The sequence below is a fragment of the Mya arenaria genome, chromosome 5 (assembly GCF_026914265.1).
Source record: "Mya arenaria isolate MELC-2E11 chromosome 5, ASM2691426v1".
NCBI classification, from domain to species: domain Eukaryota; kingdom Metazoa; phylum Mollusca; class Bivalvia; order Myida; family Myidae; genus Mya; species Mya arenaria.
The window spans coordinates 29,314,574-29,321,594 of record NC_069126.1 but is presented as its reverse complement, the minus strand read 5'-3'; the positions used below and the strand labels follow the sequence as shown (position 1 = coordinate 29,321,594).

Sequence of the window (7,021 nt, the reverse complement as noted above, 5' to 3'; positions counted from 1 at the left end):
TCTTTTACCAACTGTTAACTTCTTCAACGTTCAATAGGACGATAATATTGATCATTCTTTATTAGTGCAGAGTTTTCATATTGTTAAATCGTTTAATTGCCTTACAAAAAATGAAAACACACGTTGCTTTCACGTGTATTCACAGTATGCATAAGCGCATTATATATTTGCTGATCTACACATTAAACGCAAGGTTATAATCAGGTCTAAAAAGATTATTGATTGAATCCACGGTAATTTTACCTTATCGCTGTCTGGTTTTAACCTGTCAAAGTTTTGTCGGTTCACAAAAGATAAAGAGCTGAATATACATGTACAAACACTTTCGATAAAAAAAAAATTCAGCCATAATCAAAGTTAAAAAAATATTAAGAACAATGCATTGTGACTATTCGTTCGTAGAAATATAAATCCGTGCACTTTGAAAAATAATATAGAAAAATCGTAACTCGTTTCACGCCGTCAAATGACAATGCAAACTGTGAATTTAAAATGACCGTTTTTTTTGTCGGTATTTAATAATAAACTTCTTTATTATTTAATTATCGTATTAATTGTGTCATTAATTGTGTCAATTCTGATCAAAACATTCGCCGACATGTAATAAACATTATTTCTCGATGAGTAAACACGCATGACAATCGTGTGATGCAATATTCATTTTCATTGGATGACGGAAAAACCCGAGGCCGTCGTTCTTTTCCGTAAACTTCTATTCGCAATTAAAGCTGTGTATCGGAAAAATATATCAGCGGAGGTGTCAGTGACAAGGGATTAGTGGCCCCTAATTAGTGATTATATGGCTTCATGGGGACAAAAATTAGTGGCCGTGGCCGCGTTAGACAGTTGGCCGGTTAATGCACGTACATTATATAGTAAAAACGTACGGGGGGAATTTGGAGTGGCCCGTTAAGGCAGGTGGCCATTTAAAGCAGGTGACCGTTCAACCAGGTTTGACTGTATATTGAAATTTTCAGTTTACACTCCATGGCCACTGGAGAAGCATCGCTATACAAGGGGTCTGACCTTGTTCATGACAACAGTTGTTCCAAGTGTGAGGATAATGACGTAAATATTGAAGCGCGGCACTTCTGTCCAGAGTGTGAACATTATCTGTGTGACAAGTGTGTAAAGCTACATAATGAATATCATAGAAAACATACCGTGTATGGACGTGATGACATTCAGAAGTGGGCGGGGGTTTTCTTGGACAGATGTGACCAACATGGCAACAAGCTGGAGGTCTACTGCGATGACCACCAGGAAGTGTGCTGCCACGTTTGTGTAGCTCTCAACCACAGGTGATCACTGTTATAAAATATTGTAATGTACATTGTTGCCATAACCTTGAAACGCATCAAGCAACTCTAATATGCAGCATTAAGTGGAAGATAGTAAACAGTAGCGAATTGTATAAACACTGGATAAGTTATCCACAGGTGTCTTTTGGCAAGTGCACACATGAAAACCATTTGATTGTCAGCAGTAATTATTGACCATTCAATAAATATTATGATCAAAAGTGATTATATGTGAAGTAAAATAAAAAGTTCTATTTGGACTTGTATTTACAGAAGACTGTTTCTTAGACACACGGGGTTGATTAAAACAAACGAACAACTAATATACGTTCTGTTCTGTTCTGGTTTTCCATTTCAGTTTCCCTTTTGATATAGAATATATTTACATATATATGTATCCTGGCAAAACAAAATTAAATATCCAATATTGATATTATTATTTAGCATAAATATGTATTTATTAGGCTGTGTAGCAGCATCAGTCACCTGTCTGACCTGGCCAGAGACTTCCTGGAAACAGAAGAGTTCAAGCAGCTGCCAGGAGCTGTGGACAAAATGAAGAGCAGTCTGGATGAGGTCAAGAATGATAGAATGAAATATCAAGCCTCACAGAAGGACACATACAAGAACATTTTGGCTGGAGTCAAGGTTCTCCGCAAAGAAATAAACGACATTTTGGACCAGCTTGAGAAAACGACAGTTGAACAGTTGGATGGCATGATCAAGAATTTAGAAACAGTTGTTCAAGCGGATATTGAAGCTTGTGTTCACATGAATGACCAAATGACGGCCATGATAGAAAAGGTTCAGCAAATGACAGGCAAACACAAGGAGATGCATTGTTACCTTGGCTACAGGAGATGTCAGGACAAACTAACTAAAGCAGAGGAACAAGTGCAAAAAATGCAGAAACAGCCTGAACAAAAACTAATTTTCAAGTCTGACATCAGTTTACAACCATTTCTCAGAAACTTGCATGTGCTTGGGTCCATTGATAAAATCGAAATAGGACATGTATACAATGCTCTAGCCTTAAAGCAATATGATGTTGGTATACAAAGTGATAATTATAGGTCCTCTATCGTAGGTTTGTGTGAGTTTCCCAGCGGAGACCTTGTGATTGCCGACAAAAAGAATAGCAGAGTGAAACATTTGAATAGACAATATGACGTCACTGCTAGTTGTGCTCTTCCTTCTCCTCCATACGATTTGTGTCACATATCTGGAAAGGAAGTAGCTGTAGCTGTTAATGATTCTATACGGCATGAAGTCCACTTCATCAATGTAACCACAGGAAAGCTACAGAAAGTGAGAAAATTCACAACAGACCACCGGTGCGTCTCTATTGCCCATCACCAGGGTCAGCTGTATGTGTGAGCTCAGGGAATACCCTTTACCAGTACAACATTAATGGCAATATAATCACAAAGATTTATGAAGACAAATCCATTGGCTTGCCCGTTAAAAGGTGCGTTCTAAGTCCTGATGGGGAGAGAATGTATGTTATAAATGGCTTAAAAAATAAATTGATAACTCTTGATAAAACTGGAAAATTGTTATCTTCATTAGAAGATACTGAATTGAAAAGTCCAAATGGACTATGTATCAGTCCCCGTGGCCATGTGTTTGTTTCTGGGTTTAGTTCGGACACTGTGATACAGGTTGACAGGGAGGGCACACAGAAGCTGGCCACATTGGTCAGAAAGTCTGATGGCTTGTCGAAGCCTCAGTCATTGTGCTTCAGTGAGCAAACCTCAAGTCTCCTTGTTGGAAATGATCATATTACTAGTGTTTGTATCCAACTAACAAGTGGTGTCTAAAATTATGTTAAAAGTTTATGTGACATTGATAGTATTATTATTTTCAAAAATAATTCGTCTTTGGGTTTAACAGCATTCGATAGGATGTTTATTCTTGAATTTGATGTTCATTTTGTCAATCAATTTTACGTTTTAAAATGACAAAGTACTCTTAAAGACGGACATTATTTTGTTTTAGAATGTATTATGAAATGATATGCAACACTATTATAATATTATCAATATATTCATAAATTATATGACTTTCTTTATACCAGCCTGCATAATTGGTAAAAATTAAAGTAGAATCTATTGAAGTAAGGACTGAAGAGAATGAGAAATATTTATCTACATACCAAAAATTTGATTGATGACTCGCTTTAACTTTTTTGTATAAGCTTAACTTAAAGTGCTGCCAACGCGGTATTATTCTATTATAATAGATGCATTCATTGATAACACATCCACTCATTTATAAATATACTATCCAAACAATTATGTTAGTATTAAACCTTACAGTATTCATAAAATATTACGTTCTTATTATTATCTTATAAATTGATCCTCCATAATTATGTTCCGAAACGCCTCTAACGCACAACTATAATGAAGGCTTCTAACGCGACGCTGTAATAAAGGCCTTTAAAGCGCATAGCGCCTCTATGTACTGTTCTCGAATGATAATAAAGGTGACACTTAAATAAAACTCATGGCACACTAACACTTACTCACTCCAATAAGGGAACCAAAGGCTCATAATTTAAAGGAAAGCGATGACCAAACACGCAGTACTGTCGAGGAACCGACGACCATTATATTAACAGTAATAGAACTTAAGGTCCCTATCATCCCTATGTAAGGGAGTCAAATGACATTAACGTGGCAACTAAACAAAACAGAAGAAACACAAACACCAACACAATACAGTAAGGGAACCAAAGGCCCCTAACACACCTGGAACCGAAGTTATCTAAAGACTATATGTAAAGGAACCGTAGACTACTTATGTCACATTTTATAGGCATCGAAGGATTGGCGCGCATTAATTAGGGACCCAAAGTGATGTGAAGCGCTACTGTTTTGGTGATCAAATGCAGATAACGCACCACTGAAAGGGAAATGACACTAAAATGACACTGTAACGAAACCGAATGGCCCAAACCAACCATGGGATTCGTAGGGATGTGGCGGCTTCTAATGCGTCATTAAGTAAGAGAAGTGACGGCCACACACACACATCAGTGCAATGGAGACAAAGGACGAGTGAGCCACTGTTGTGGAAATGTAGGTCACTTATACAACGTACTTAAAGGGAAGCTTCTCCTGCAATACAGCTTTGGGTTCTTAATCAAAACTGTCAAACAGTGAACTCATGCTTGTTTTGTTTCACGATACAATGAGAACTACAGGGATACGCCTATAACGCGTCACAGAGTAAGAGAATTTAAGTTCACCAAATGCACCACTCAATTGAAATCAATGGCCACACACAAACCAATGCAGTGGAAACAAAAGCAACTAATGGACCACTGTAAGGAAAGGCTTCTTACTATAACGTATTTAAAGGGAAGCGTCTCCTGCAATATAACTTTGGGTTCCCATTTAAAACTGTGTTTTCATTTCATAAATCGTTATCTGCTATAAAATGGTATTTTTTTGGGATGGAATGTGATGTTTTCTGAAAGTGCGAATCTAAATGGTATATTTGTTGTTGCATGTTAGCATGGTAGGTATATATGAAAATAAACACAACGAATAAATCATATCTATTCATAGGAGCAAAAGAACAGTATGTTAACTGAACATAGTGCTAGTAAGGCAAACAATGAATTGAGTACTTTTACTTTATTTCACGACCATGGATCTTTGAATTTGATTTAGTGGACGAAAGTTTATGTCATCATTTCACAGGAGTGCTAAATTACATGCATATTTCTTTTATAACCAACAAGTGCATGTCAAAGTTTCACCGTGCATGTGTCAGTTATTTCAAAATTGAATGACATGAGCTCGACATACCAAGACGACATGTCTTGGCAAGACCTGTGTCCCTGCCTCTAAGTTTAGGGTCATATAGAGTCTATTTACTATGGTATGCTGCATATATTTATGTAAGGCCTGCCCTTAACAAATAAGCCCTGAGATGAATATAAATTGATCTCCACCTACTGGTTGTTACCTTCGGAGACACTTTATAGCTGAGCTGACCATAAATTGACCTCCTTCTACTGGTTGTCGTTTTATGAGAAGACAAATTGGGACCTACTTTGGCTCAGCTTAACGTGTAATGACATCCGCCTACTGGTTGCCGCTTTAATAGAAATACACTATGTCAGAGCTGAAGACATAGTGACCCCCAGCTACTGGTTGTCGCCCTAGTAGACACATAGTTGGGATATACTAGCTCAGAGCTGAATACATAGTGACCTCCGGCTACTGGTTATCCATGGTAGAGGGGTGAACTAGGTCAAAGCTGAATACATACTGAACTCCGACTACTGGTCAGCCCTTGTAGACACATACAATGCACTAACAATACCAGAGCTGAATACATAGTAACCTCCGTCTACTGGTTGTCGCCCAATGAGACACTTATGAAAATATACTATACCAGAGCTGAACATAAACTTACTTCCACCAACTGGTTAGCGCTTAAGGAGACACAACATAATATACTAGGCCTAAATTGAACATAAAGGGACCTCCGCCTTTGGTTTTTGCCTAAGGAGACACATACTAGGTCAAAGCTGATTAACAAAGTGACCTCCGGCTACCGGTTGTCGCACTAGTAGACACATAGTAGGGACATACTAGGTCAAAGATGAATACATAGTGACTGTCGCACTAGTAGACACAAAATAGGGACATACAATGTCAGAGATGAATACATGGTGACCTCCAGCTACTGGTTGTCGCACCAGTAGACACATAGTAGGGACATACTAGGTCAGAGATGAATACATGGTGATCTCCGGCGACTGATCGTCGCCCTTGTAGACACATAATGGGGATATACTAGGGCAGAGACTAATACATAGTGACATCCGGATACTGGTTGTCACCCAAGTGACACATAATAGGGACATACTAGGTCAGAGACTAATATATGGTGACCTCCAGATACTGGTTGTCCCTAGTACACATCATATCTTCATATCTTCATACAAGGTCAGAGCTGAATACGTAGTAACCTCCGTCAACTTGTTGGCGCCTTAAAATAATAGGTACATGCGAGGCCTTAACTGTACATATAGCGATCCCCGCCTATTAGTTTTTGCCCTGGGGACACTTATCGGGACGTATGCTAGAATATATAGTAATCCCCGCCTTAGTAAACACTTGGGACAAACAACCTAAACTGATCATATATAAAACTCCGCCTACGTGTTGACGGCTGAAGGGGGGCAATGAATATAAATATACTAGGCTTGAGCTGAAATAACATTACATTGCGCCTACTAGTTTGCGCATAATGACACTATTCCATACGTTCTTTGTCTGATCTGAGCATATAGTGACATCCGTTTTCTGGTTGTTGACCTAGCAGGTACATATTTGGGACGGTAGGGAAGTAAGCTTGAGCTAAAAAGAAAGTAGTGGTTCGCACAGATATCCCCCGTATCATTTATTATAACATATATAATAATTAAAGTGACGTGCTTTTCACAACTCCTATTTTCCTCCTAGATGACATTTATATGAACTAACATGACTTCCATTCATTATCATATTGGATAAATAGTTACATACAAGTAATGGTTATCCTCTACACACTAGAGGTCACGGTGACACGGGTTGCGAATTGAAAGTTGTAAATGGACTTTCTACGTTTAGCTACACAGCTACGGCTATATTCTAGTATGGCCTATATATACGTATGTACAAGTGACTGTACCGTTCATGCAATACCCATGGCGATAA

At 38.2% G+C, this 7,021-nt stretch overlaps 1 pseudogene; it reads left to right on the top strand.

The window, feature by feature from the left end:
• The first annotated feature begins 987 nt into the window (after nucleotides 1-987).
• LOC128235602 (uncharacterized) lies at nucleotides 988-3,121 on the top strand (annotated as a pseudogene).
• Nucleotides 3,122-7,021: the final 3,900 nt, after the last annotated feature.